The sequence below is a fragment of the Egretta garzetta genome, unplaced genomic scaffold (genome assembly GCF_000687185.1).
Source record: "Egretta garzetta isolate BGI_Z169 unplaced genomic scaffold, ASM68718v1 scaffold8, whole genome shotgun sequence".
NCBI lineage: Eukaryota > Metazoa > Chordata > Aves > Pelecaniformes > Ardeidae > Egretta > Egretta garzetta.
This window is the reverse complement of record NW_009260407.1, coordinates 3783120-3797763: the sequence shown is the minus strand read 5'-3', so window position 1 is coordinate 3797763 and position 14644 is coordinate 3783120.

The following is a 14644-nucleotide window of genomic DNA, read 5'->3' as shown; positions in this document are numbered from 1 at the left end:
GAGTATGGAAACACCTGTATATTGAGTTAAACCTGTGATTTTCACATTGTTCTTTCTAAGCCTGTGATCAGACAGTCTGTGGGCTGACGGGGCTTTCAGAAAATGTTTCCTTTAACATAATAATAAAATAATATAATAATAATAATAATAATAATAATAATATTTCTGAGGGAATTGTAAAGTTTAGGCAGTAATGTTTCTGAGGGGGAAAAAGTTTGTACAAACATGTTAGAAAAGCTCTGCTCCGTATATCCTGTGAAGTTCTGACTATCCCCTGGGTGTGTGCATGATGAAGACCAAGGCCATTCAGCAAATTCCCTGAGTCAGACTTTGAATGGAGGACTACTGATTTCTACAAGATTCCTCTTCCAGAAATGGTCCCCATCAACTTGCACAGCAACGTGATCCTTCTCCTTCTTCACTAGGACGGTACTTCCTGTGATTAGGCGCTCAAGCATTTCGGGGTGGTGCCCACTTTTCACTGCCAAAGTAAACAACAGAATGAAAACTTCCCTGCTGGGCTACTAAGGCACTCCCTCTAAGGGAACGTGCTCTGTTGTGAGCCCTGTTTATTGCCACTGATCATTAGGGATTTATCATGGATTGGCATTTATCACAGTGAAGATCAGTGTTGTTATAAGGGATGGGCATTTCAGCTTACAACAGCATTTTGTTTTCCTGGGTGCTTTGCAACCACGTATCAATTTCCAAACATGCATATCTGAGTATTGCAAAAGAGTTTTAAATCAAGAGACTGGTTTCCATTAGTGTAATACTGGACTGTGCTTGTTTCTGTTGCATTTATTTACATCTGGATTAACATCACACACTATAAAAGAGCAATCTGGATCTTATTTTGGTTCTGAAGGCGACATCATACCACTTGCTACAACTGCTTGTGGCAAGAAGGCATGTGAAATGGTTTTTATTGCTATTTCTACTTCTATTATTTTGCTGAACTAGTCCTCAGAAATGCTTGAATCCTTATTCCTGGTTGCTGTCATGCTGCACCTGCTTTTCCTGGGGCACACAGACTCACCTGACATGTGCAGGCTTGAAAAGCCCAAATTTAAATGGCACTCCTTTATTAGAGGATACATTCCACAGGCATAAAATATTGTTATCCAATACACATGGCTAGAAGACTGACTATCTCCTGCAGGACTGCAAGCACAAGATGGGACACAAGACTCTTGGTAAAATCGGTCTCCAGAGCGCACCTCACGTGGCAGCTGGAAGCTTCGTACATGTTCCTAGTACTGAGGTTAGAGACTGCCTTGGAGAGTCTCTAGCCCACTAAAAATTACTGAAGAATGAGTTAATCTCACTGAGAGCTAGTAAGACTTCGTCAGAGTTGCCTCTTCTTTGGAAACATTCTCCTACATTGCCGAAATTATGCCTCCATTACTTTTTTGTCTCTTCCCTTCTTCAGGAACTGCTAAGTAACCTCTCCAAGACAGAGATATTAACTGTTCTCTTTCTATTCCTTTCACGAATTTTCCTTGTTTTCTCTTTTAGCAAGGAGCTATGGAAATTTATTAATTGCTAAGTTTTGTGGTCATAGGAGGGAAGGTGTTATTTCAACTCACATGACAGCAGAGTTGTGTGAGCTGTTGTATTGAAGTTTTTCAAATTTAGTACCTTTCCCTGGTCTATTCACTTCAACTGTATCTTGAGCTACTCTTTATTTACAAAATGGAACTGCTCATTTAACTTACAGTGCATTGTTTCTACTACTTGATTTAATACCTGAAGCTTTAACTTACAAGTGCTAAGATTTTTAGCTTTCCTGACTATTTTTTTCCCAAAAAACCCCCATGCTTACTCAGTTCTGCTGGAAGGACATTTCACTCCCTTGAGGCAAGCAAATGCACCATCAGACCTATACTGAAGTTGTGCATAACACCTATTTTGATAACCCTTTATTCATGATAGAAATAATATTCATTTATCCAGAAATGCCAACTATTACACTGGTTACAGTGTCAATTTAAATACGTGTTTTGCAGGCTACTATGTACACTTTTTCTAACTTCCCCTCCTACCCCCCGCCAAAATCTCTTCAGCTCAGTAAATACTGAAATACTGATAAACTGAAGAATTGGATTATTGCAAATAAGAAGTATGTAGTTCATAGCACCAATAAAAAGCTGAGTCCATAAAAAACAACTGATGCAACAGTTCTAAAGTCCTTATTTTAAATGCTGTTTTCAATAAGCAAAGAGGCTGTAAAGTCCAAAGCTGCTATATTCTATACTGCACACAGGGCCTATGGCAAGGATGCAGGGAGGACTTGTGAGAGGGTAAGAAAAATACTTCATTTTTATTGTACCTTGAATAAGAAGAGAACTCTGACCAAAGTTATTTAAAGTGATGCAATCCAGAAGCTCATATCCCAATTTCAGCACTGCATCCATAGAAGTTTTGATTTACAGATCTGAAAGTGGGCAAACGTTTTTGTCCTCAATAGAGGGATGGGAGGCTTACAGTAGAAGACATCAGATTAGGCCGTTATGGATTTGGTCACACATTCTAAATCACTTGCGTATCAGTACAGTATTTTCTCCTCCTAATTATGTGTTTTTAAAAATGAAAATCTGAAGCCTTTCCAAATTCACCAAGCAGTTCCTTAGGAAATGGAATAAGGTGGATGGACTGAATGATGACGTTAGGCTTTCAGTCCTTCAACAAAGATAATGACAGATGCACTGTATAGAACAACCAAAGTCAACAAGTTTTAAATTATCTGTCGTGAGTAATAACAGCTACAAATGCCATGGCAGGGCATGATAAGCAACCCTTGACTTCACAAGAACACATCAAAAGAGGCATTAAAGGAATCATACTGTTCAGCAGATCTGAAGCTGAGTAAGTGTCCGCTAAGATCTCTTTCAGTAGGGAAGTTATAGGTGTCTGTCTAGAACATACTTTCATCTTGCCTTTCAAAGTGAACTGGCTGTTTACAAAAAGACACCTTTATATCAGCTTTGCAGAAAGCATAGTGGTCTTTCTTCGTTCAACCTGGTCACTGAAAAGGTTTGGAGAGAGTAAAGTGTCTACAGTGTGCTGCCCGCTCTGTAGTGGTTATACTGGAGGTAATACAGATCTTTGCTCTGTTCATGAGGAAGCTGGCACAGAGTAAAATTGGGATCCAACTTTTTTCCACCTTGGGATTTTTTTTTAAGATCTTGGCCAAAAGGGACAGGGTCTATCTTTCTCAAATGCTGTTGTTATATATGGATTTCTATAAAAACTCATTATTTATCTCTTTCACAGTGCCTTTCGTCTGTACCTTGCTGTGTTGAAATGAATTATAGCATTTGTGGGCTTCAGTCAATTCTGATATACCAGCACTTCAGTAATCTTGATCAAGTTTCATATCTACACCTGACATCCTGGCAGAGCTACAATGCAGTCTGTGGAATATCTACCCATGTTTATTGGTGTAGTACTAGTAAAAATAGTAATACTAACAATAATTTCTACAGAAATCATGCAGCTCTTTCATGCGTGATGGTCTTACAGTTAGTTCATACACAGTTAGAACCCAGATGTCCCAAGCTGCTGCATCTATCATAATTCATCTAATTGATCTGTAACTCATTGTTACAATGAAAATGACAACGTGAAGGTGAGAACTTAGGGCCAGCTCTCCAATATGCCAGAGCTGATTTTGTAACTACTGACTTCTTTCACACATTTCTCCTGATGGTTACAAGGAAAAGACGATCCTAAACTGGCAGGGGTCACACTGCCTTGCACAGTGGGGTTTCTCCTGGAACAGCTCACCATTTTTGCAAAAGGAGCGTATTGCTATTTCAGTTGCAAAGAGTAAAACAACAAAGATATGAACAAGGAATATTCAGAGAACGATAATGAGCAGTACCTGGCTTTACTGGGAAAACCTCTACATAATCTGGCTCCTAAGCTCAGAGTTACTCTTTTACTCTTTGTTCTCCCCCGTATCACTCCTTCACATAATGTTGCCTGCAAGCGGATCTCATTTTACAAACCAGATTTTCTCAAGTGCCAAGAAGGTATTTAAAAACAAAAGTAAAAGGAGAAACGGTGGCATGATGGCAAGCACACTGTGCTCCAGCTGCTCAGCTGGTAGGGCAGAACCCTAGGGGAAAAAGAAGCTGTTGTTTTCAGTGTCTTGTTTATACCAGGGTTTGAACACTGACTTCAGACTAGTAGATTATTTTTTAAATAGTTCTAAGTGAGACATTTGCAAGTGAGCACTCAAAACTTGGATCCAAGCTACTTAAGTCACCTCTGTTTGCAGTTTCTGGCAGTTTTTCTGACTTGGCTCTGAACCTTCTGAATGTGCCCATCTCTATTTTCATGCCTCTGCTTGAAAAATCCTGTTTCTTATCCAAAGCACAAAAGTGTTGCCTTTCCCAAAGCCAGGTCTGTTGTGTGTCACTTTTTCTCAGCAAGATGACTGGCTGGAAACTTAGTTGTTATTCAAACTTTTCATTTCACAGCGATTCAGATTCTCATTAATTTGCTTCCATCAGAAGTTCAGCTTGTGAGACCTGTGATAACACACAGCCTTCTCTTATTAAAATCAAGGCATCCTGGGCTCGTCCTCACTCCGAATGTTACGCATTTCAGATGTTCCTGCTGGCATGGGTCTTTCTGGGTACAGTTATTGTTATCACAGTGTTGCCAGAGGCATGTTATGGTGGCTGCCTTCCTTACCCAGTGCCTGCAAAGGAACTGCTTTTTGGATTCTACTTTAATAACATTCATGATTAAAGTTGTCAGCTGAAGGCTTTGTAACCACAACGCCTAAAGATGTTTTTAGTTTCCATCATGAATTAAAGAGTTCAGAACAAAATATTTACACACACCCCCAAATATTAAAAATCTGTACTAAGAAAATCGTTCTGTTAGGTATGATGGCAAGATAAAAATAATGGATACAACACAGCATAAGTGGTGATCTGAAGTGAAGAACCCTCACTAGCAAGTGTGTTTATTTTTTGGAGTTTGGTACATTGAATTCACTGAATCCAGTTTTTGGGAAAGATGAGGTACTGACAGTAAGAACAGTGACCCAGTGCTCCCCCTTCTGACAGAGTAACATTTGCCTAAGCCTACAAAGAAGTCCGTGAGTCTTTATACATTTATTTTGATGTACATGTGCAATTTTAAGCACATAAAATTATACAGCTGTAGAAAACAAAGGTGAAAAGGCCTTCAATTAGGTATCTTGTCCATTTCTCTGTCCCAAGACCCAGCTCCACCCTAACTATCTATGACAGATTTTTCTTTAAAAGACTTTTTAAAATTTCCATGAGGTTTCAGAGCCTCCTGAGGTGATCTGGTCCATATCTCACCATACATGCTGTTAGAAAATGTCTTGAAGTTCCAAAACGAGTATCCCCTGCTTCATCTGAGGATCACTTCCTCTCTTCCATTCTCAGTGTAACTTACCTCCTTTATTGCCACCACATTTTATGTATCTGAATGCTGTTGTCCTATATGCCATTAAGGTTTTCAACATCAGACTAAGCTTCTCCTGTTCCTGCACCTTTCCCTCAGACACTGAGTTTCCTAGACCTCTGATCACTGAGAACCACCGCTAGCCTTCATGGGGACTATCCACATGCTAAAACCTACGTGCATATTTAAGTACTGTGCTGAACTGGGGACTTCATTCCTCACGTTGCCCAAGGCTGTGAAACACATGCTGGTCTAGTTTAATTGCATGACACTTCAGTTAATTACTGTTTTGATAATAACAATCTGGCAGTTTTGCAAATGTCTTTAAACTTGTAACTGCAGGTAAAAACTACCATATTTTGCTAGTGAAGGACAACCAGTGCCAAATCATTGTGAACCTCATCTATCTGACCAGCAAGCAGTGTGGAACCTACAGTTTCATAAGGTATTTCCTTAACAGTGCAAGCATGAACAGTGTGTATTGGAAACTGGTGTTCTTAATATGTCTAAAAGCAAATTCTTTCACCCATAAACAGCCATGTCCAATACCTAATGCTTACTGAGACATTGATATACACATATATCCCCATCCTCATCAATAAAGAGGTTCAATCCCCTCCATTTGAGCACACAATGTGTGGCAGACAGAATAGCATCTGTGGCAGGTAATGCACACGAAGTGTATGCAATCAAGTAAAACATAAAGAAATCAACAAGCCAATACATGCACATAAAATATTATAATGAAAACTTAGGAAGACAGAGACCAAGTGGGAAGAAGACAGAATGGAAACGGAGACTAAGCAATTGCCAGAGTCAAGAGCAATCAGCTCACAGGAGGGAGAGCAGTGAACTGTTGTTGAGCTGGTATTAAAGGGGCTATTAGAACTACATGCTCCTACTTCTGTTCTGTTTACTTTAGTGTAGCTATTTGCAGTGTCAGTGGAATCTTTCAGCTTTTCCTAAAACAAATGCAGTGTCTGCACAACTGAACAACAACAAACTAGTGAAAAAAGACCAGCATCTAGAAGTGATACAACTACGTGCACAATAAAAAATCGGGATGTACAGCTCACAACATATAAACAACTTAGCAATAAACAAGCATATGATCAAATACAAGAGAATTACTTGTTATGCACTTGTGGGCATATGAAATATTCACAGAATATTTCTGTGTCAAGTATTCAGGAACTGTTAGGGACAACTGTGAACAGTATTTTAAAGAATTAGAATATGCTAAGAGTGTTCCTTCAATGCATTTTTTTAATACTTTACCTAGGATCTGCATTTTTAAAACATCAGTGGGAAAACATAGTCAACATTCATTTGTGGAATATATTCTAAAGATGCTCTGATTTGAACACATACCCATCTCTTCATGGAAGAGCTTCCTGATTTGGTGACCAACTCTTGGGATTCCTCTGCCTGAGATAATGAACATTAAGCCACAGCTGAATCACTTGCAGCATCAATTCAAACATGGTTGCATCTGTGGGGCATAAATGTATAGAGAATCTTAGACTGCGGTTGCATTTATTCTAGTAATGGCTTTAATAGGCAAAAACACTGAAGAGGGCTGCATCTCCCACATAGCTGCTTCCCATAAACAAGGCACTTGAGGACCATTTAATCTTATCCCACTTTTCCTACCTTTCTTGTACCCAAATTATGCAGATGAAAAAAATTCTTGCGAATAATGAAATTAAATTAGTTGTTGATATAAAATCAATTCCTGTGAAATCAGCTAAGCTAAAGATGAAATTGGCCGATGTGGTTTTGCTGTTTCAAAAGTAAGTGCAGCAGTAATTAATAGCAGCAATACAGTTTATCATGGTGACTTCAGGGTGTGGGATTTGATCCTCCACATTTTGGACGATAAGTCATTGCAACCTCTTCATCATATCTGTGAGGATGGTTCTTGCACATAAGTTTACTTAGAAAAGGAAAAGTACATTTATTTCTGCAAGATATATACATGAGCCACATCCTTACTATTTTGTTATTCCTCAGTGGTATTGCTCCTATGCTCCTGGTGGCATACCCAAGTCTTAAGAGTGCATCACAGAATGACTTTACCACTCTGGCCTGCTTCTAAAATTTGGCAATATGCATGGCCATGTATCTCTGGTGGACTCAGGTTCATAATAAAAGGAAAACATATGAATTCTTTAGCTTTTGAAGTCCTCTCAACTTCTCCATTGCCTGGTTAGACTGCAGGCTTGACCATTACAAATCTATACTGCATCTGGAATAACAAAGACTGGCAGAACCAAGGGTCATTGCCTGTAGTACTGAGAAGAAAGGGCAGCATCTTCATTTGCAGTTTTTCCAGCAGAGCTATCCAATGACTCTGAAGTTGCAGGCCAGCATCAACTTTCAGCATCTCACCAGTACTTCTTACCTGCAAGATGCACCCATGGAGTAACTAAGAAGCTGGGGATCCGTGAGGAGATCTATTTATTTGTTCTAAGTGGAACCTGAAATTCCTTGAGAAAGCAACAGCAATACACCAAGACCTTCCAGTAACAGGTACTGGCACAAACATTCTGTCTAGAGAAGAGATCCTCCTTTTTGCCCTTTCCAACCTCTGCTTACTGTCCTTTTTTTTTTAAACAAATCTTTAGAAAAATCAGCAGTTACAGCTAGTGTACACTAACTGGTAAAGCAAAGTAGTAGTAGTTCCTGCATTACTGCATTATAGCAATATTTGTGAGAAAGCATGTCTCTCTAGGTTTGAGAGAAAAGCTTAGGATGAGGAAGTGTTAGACCAGAAATACTTTAACAGCTTCTAGGCTTGATTTTAGAAAGTGAGAATCCTGCTTTAAGGAAAAAAAATTCTGATCCAGAACACCTTGCTGAAGTGGAAAAGAAAGATGTCACCACACAAACTGCATGGAGTAGATGATGATGTTCTTGATTACTCTTTGTACCCGTGTATCACACATGATTAAGTAGGGTGCACCCATACGTGCCCTGTTGATCTTAGAAAAATAAATCCCACATAGGACTTCCTATCCAGACATCAGCGTGGACCGTTTTAAGGTTAGTCATGCCTAGTTTCACAGACTCAAGAAGAGGCAGGGTATATGCTAGCTAAAATTCCAGGGTGATCTATCTGCTGATCTAACTCCTGTGGAGTCTTTCAAGAGAAAACTTGTCAATGCATACCCATGTGTTGAGTTACCACCAAGCATTTAACAATGATGAAATAGCTTATCCTGGCATATGTTGCCCATAAAACACTTGTAATTAACTCAAGGAAAAAATGCACTAAATTTTAAGACATCAAAACCAGGATAACTCTTCTTTTAGCTGTGAATGTACTGGGAAATTTCCAGTTGAAGGAGTGTTACTTGAAATGGTATGGCATGGCTGTCATCAAAGAGGCTGATGTTGAAGAGAACTTGTTCAGTGACTATTGAGATGTGTGATGGAGGTCACTGATGCCAGGTCACAACCTCAAAGCTACATGGGCTACTGATGGGAAAATGTTCCCAGTTAAAGTGGGTAGCGTTTGTTAACCTGGTTCACGAAAGAATTTTCTTTCTTCACTTAGCATCGTTTCAGTGTTCCTGGACTCCATTTAAGACAAATGTTCTTCACCAAAAATGCAGTTTCCTTAATGTGTTGAGAGGGAGACTGGTTGCCTTCTCACACATTAAACACAGTGTGAAACACTTAGGCTAATGCAGTCAGCTGCAATTCCAGTATCTCAGCACCACATGAAATCATACTATTAGCTCACTCCATATGCCACAATTCTACTAACTGCCATCAGGACAGCATAATTCTGCTTCCCTTCGGTTCAGTAAAAACTTTCTCAGTGACTTCAAATGTCACAAGGGCCAAGCTGCCCTTCTGCAGTAAGGCAACATGACAACGGTAAAAATAACGTAAGAATAATCACTCCAACCCACTGAGATTGTAAGAAAATATTACACACTCATCAGTAAAGCTCTTTCCGTATGCCTATGTAGAGAAAGGGACTCAAAATACAGTTAGTTCATATAGGAACATGAATAGAAAATTTGAAGTGAGATTACTTTGGAAATAATTGGAACAAAAGCAACACAGCTCGTAAACATTAAAATATGCATTTTGAAATGAGCCATAACTGGCATAAACAGCATATTTTACTCAAGAAACTACAAGTCAAAAAGCTTCACTGCATGTTTTACTTGCTAAAGGAAATGGCACAGAAGACATTTTTGTTGCCTTCCCTTTAGCTGAATATTTTGAGAAGAGGTGATAAGCAAGTATTTACTGAGATCCCGTTGTCTGTGAGTACCTTAAGTCTTTTGACTTTTAAAGAATTTGCTTCAGCCTTTATATTAAAAAGTGAGTTTCACACCTGTTCACAATTCCTGGTGAATTGCCTGCCTCACAATCCTGAGGCAGTTGTCCTTAGACATGGGGTTTTGTCTGCACGAATAATACACAGACATATCCCCCATATCACAACAATTCCTTGCGATTCTGTGATTCTGTGATATCACAACGAGGCACACTTAAAACGCTATGTAAGTTACTAACTGTGTGACCAGGAAAGCAGGAGAGAGCTCTAAGCCAGCTCTCATGTGAGTGTATTAACCTGTGAGCCTGGTTTGCAATACAAGCGTGGTCAGTGCCTGACAGCATTGCCATATTGAAATCTCAGACCTTGAGACGTGACTTTGTTGTCAGCCGTATCCAGAGATGGAAAATTCCCATGAACACATTCATATTTCATCCTTAGGAAAAGACCTCTACATTTTTACTTTACAAGGCTTTCTCTAGCCTCAGGTAAATGAACTAATTTGTTTCTTAATAACAGGGAGGAAGTGTATTTTTAAATCCTGCTTGCTGACGCTGCAGTTCGGTAGGGAAGAAGGTGTGTTCAGCAGAATGGTTATTTGTTCTAAACCAAAACGATAACCAGTAATGCTGCTGAAGTGATGACGGACACTACTAACTCAATCAGAGCAAAAGTGAAACCCCCAGGAGTCCAGGAAGAAGGTAAGGTGTGCACCTCCATCTGTGCTTACCTGCTCACTGGATGACTTGTTTGGTACCCCAGTTTAACCCACTGGGTCCACCCAAGGCCTACAGGCTATGGGTAACTGCCCTCAGACTAGCTCATTTGCACTAGCGAATAAACCATGTCCACTTTTTCAGCTTTACCAATCTCAGTAGCATGGATAAACACAAGCAAACAAAGAGTTACAAGTGCACAGCATGAAATAAACTTTTGTATTATGTGAGAAAATGAAATGACTCTTCAAGCTCCACTACAATCCAAATTCCTTTAACACAAAAATATGCGCAGACCATCACAGATGACAAAAGCTGTACCAGGGACTAGTTTGGGCAAGGGCTTAAATTTAAAAGGCTGGAATTTTCTTAAAATAATGATCAATCGGTTCTCCAGCAAAGACAAGAACACTGAAGGTCTGTTTATTGTTTCCTTTGTCTGGTACAGTCTCGTAAAGACTTCAAACTGTAATTTTTGGCATAACTATGTCAGAGAAATCCCACAAGTAGGCACAAAAATAAGAGACGGTCTTATGCCATTCCCTTTTATTAGCACTGTGCCTCACCCACTTGGTTATTCGCCCATGCAGCAGTGAGAACTAGGAAGGCCATCTCAGCTGGCTCTTACATTATCTTTTGTAATGGCAAATTGCAGTGCCTCTCAGCTACAATAAATTATGTCAGTTTTTCTTTTCAAGACAGGTACCTTGAAAATTGAAGTAAAAAATATGGGATAGTCTACGCAAGTCCCAGACGTAAAGTAGAAAAGGCAACAAAATTTTACTTCTGCTTTAGCTTCATGCTGATGTCATTCGAGTGACTTCGCTGTAATTACTGGACATTTGCACCATTATGAGAGCAGAATCTATCTCCCAAGGACACGTGTTGTTGCAACAAACTGGTTTTACTCCAGGAATCTGGTCTATAAGGCCCTTCCCTTGATATATATACATGGCTATAAGCAAGTCAGAACATTTTCCTGAGGAATGAATTGCAGCCAGCAAAAACACAGCCCTAGGCCCATGCCAAAGTGGGTAGGATTTTAAAAATTTCTGCAGGAGTTAGTGGTTAGGCACATAAAAACACTCCACCCTCCTGCCTCAGGCAAGAGAGAATATGCAGACAGTGCAGAGTGTACTTCATGCGTCAGGATACATCATTTGGCTTTAAACAAGATCAAGAGATTTCGAAAAAATGAGAAGGGGTTAATGCATATGTGCCTTAAGACTTAATATGTTGACTAACATCTCAGTTACTCATTGGCAATGTTTAGGGACAAAAGGCCTGGCCGTTGTGCCCAGCAAGCTGTTAAATGGCTCCTGGCACTCTGGAAGAGAAGAACCCATAAAGGTCAAACTGGAGTCTCTAAAGTCGAAGTCAGTATCCTTTACTATTATTCTCCACTTTGGCTCTGCTACTACAGATGATGCCTATAGGGGAATATAACATGTTCTTGTCCTATCAGTGCTGACGTGTGAGTCCTAGTGCTCTTCTGGTAATATAAGATTAATGAAAGAGACGATGCATTGAGAATATCATTCAATTGTGCAGACAAACCGGTGTAAAGTGAAAAAAAAAATCCAATCACTAAAATGTCATCACAGAAACACCAAACAAATAAAACCAGGAAGCACATTTTCCTTCTGGTTCTTTGGGGAAACAAGTTTCTCTGAAGGGAAGCAATACATTTGGCAAATAGAGCTCAATAATTTTATTTCCCAGTGCACAACTTTCTATGCATTTTTTTCTTCTATTTTGCTTATTCCAAACTATTCTGATCACAAAAGGAATTTAAAAAAAAATTCAAACAATAACACTATAGTGCTTAATAAAGACTGTATTGCAATGAACTTGCTAGCTGTGTGCACATACTGGCATGCTCAGCTGAACAGCATGAGATATGCTCTACAGTGTGCCATAAACATGCCAGCATCAATAATACATGGATAATCTCTTTTCCTCAAGGGAAACAGATGTGCATCTTTTCAGAGGAAGGTTTTAGTCTGACTCCTGTTTGGCATCATTAAGTTGCGAGTAAAATAATATCCATCGCTATTGGGTTTCTGCAATAAAAGTACTGGATAGTCACGGGAGGGTGACTGATGACACTCTAGTTCCCAGCTCTGTCAGGGGCCTCCTGCCAGACCTTGGACAAGTCATTTTTTTGCAGTACTACTTGTAAAAACCGAGTAAACCAACAGGTAAATGTGATAAACACAGCTAAACACTTAATACCAGATCTCTTCCTAGAGTGATTACCCGTCAGTGAATACTGATGATAATATTTCCTTTACTCTATGTGTAGCACATTAAACTCATAAACCCAACACGTGGAACCATCTTTCTATATTCACAGTCTCAGGCAGATTGTAATCCTCACTTGGGGTGGGGCACGTGGGCATTGCTCTACTAAAGTCACAATGGTAATGCACAGGATGACTTTTTCATGTGTTATGTCCTGTAAAATCTTACTGGAATCTCAGCTGGCAAATGATCTAAAATTTCAAACTTTCTGTTGTTCTTGTGCAACTCAACTGTTAACATGTCTGTGCAACAGAGCATGAGTAATTTAAAGCAGGGACCATCCTTGAGATAGAAGGAAATAAGTTTGGAACTTGGAGATACGCCATCTCAAAGCTCCAGTGTATTTAAGATCCAACCCACTTGATAAATTTGCAGCAGAAGTTCTATTAGCACTTTTGCACTCAGGAGTCCATTTTTAACATATTGAAAAAATAAAATACTTATGACATAAAATTAGCTGCAGGTATTAAAAAAAAAAAACCAACACACACAAAAAAAAGGGGTAGGTTTAAAAAATGCCCCCAAACTGCCTCAACAGTTGAGGTATTGTGCACGTTTTTTTGCTAGATGGTTATAACTGATCATACAACTTAGTCACATAATCCAACTTCCCACGTTTGCTACTGAGAATATTATTTCTAAACCCATTTCACCCATAGTCAACTCCTATACAGAGAATAATCTAAAGGCCCCATGTTCTCAGATTCCCCAAAATGACTTGTTCTAGTCGGGCTTTGAATGCTTAGATACTTTTTCAGTAGGAGAAAAAAGGGTTGCTATCACCCCTGTGACATTCTATTTGAAGTGAGTGAATGTAGGTGTACTTATGGGCAAAAGCACAGCAACTGCTAATGTATTATCACACCTACACCCAGTGCTTACTCACCTCTCAGTGCAAGAGGGGATCTTGTCTCAATGCAGATGGGAGTTACACAAGGTGAAGAGAAAATTGAGCATTTTCATCGACGGTTGTGAGGAGGAACCAGGCAGGAAATTAATGGATTTCTGCTACACAGGTTAAGGGCATGATCTAGCAAGAGCGTGCAGCTGCATATATTCCACGTCCAGCACTCGGCACAGCTGTGTGAGGTGTCGATGCACGGCACGGAGCAGTTCGCTGCGGACAGCGCTGGAGGAACGAACCACTGACACATCGCCTGCACGCAGCGGGCTGGGAGCTGTCGCCATTACGGCTTCCGCAGCTCATTTTCTCAGCCCTGGCAGTCATATTGGAAAAACATTTTGTACAAGTAATTTTTGAGAAACGTAAATCCACATGGCGAAACCAGGTCTGCAGCACGGAAGGGAAGTTTGCTGTGGAAGATAGGAAAATCACGCTTGCTGCAGTAGCGCCTTTGGGTGCCGGGGCACTCCCTAACCCTGCTCTGAACTGCGTGACTGCAACTAGGGCTGTGGCTGCTCCTTGTCACAACCACAGTCTACCTGCCCATTTTTCCAGTCAGGTTTCTTCCTTTTCACTTCTTTCTCCTTCCCTCACAACCAGGACAGCAGTTCAGATCGCAGTTCTCCCGGTGTGTTCCTCGGGTATGGTTTATCCCTTTCTGTGAGGGGACAGTGCCTGAGGTAGAGGTGATGGGTGGCTCGAGGGGCACAGCTGTGGCTCCCTTGGCTCTGCCGAAAGGCTGGGCCTGCGCCTGCCCTGCCCTGCCACTCATTTTGGGGAGTGCCCTAAGATGGGGCTGGAGAGCCCTTCTCTGGCGCAGGGACACTTGCAGCCCGATAGCACCCGGCCTTGGGCAAGACCCCAGCACCTGGCCTAAAGGACACAGCGTGGCCTTGCGTGCCCAGCTGCAACAGGGGTGCACGAGGTCCCCAGGTACGCCCCGCTCGGGGGCTCCGCAAGCCTGGCTCTGCC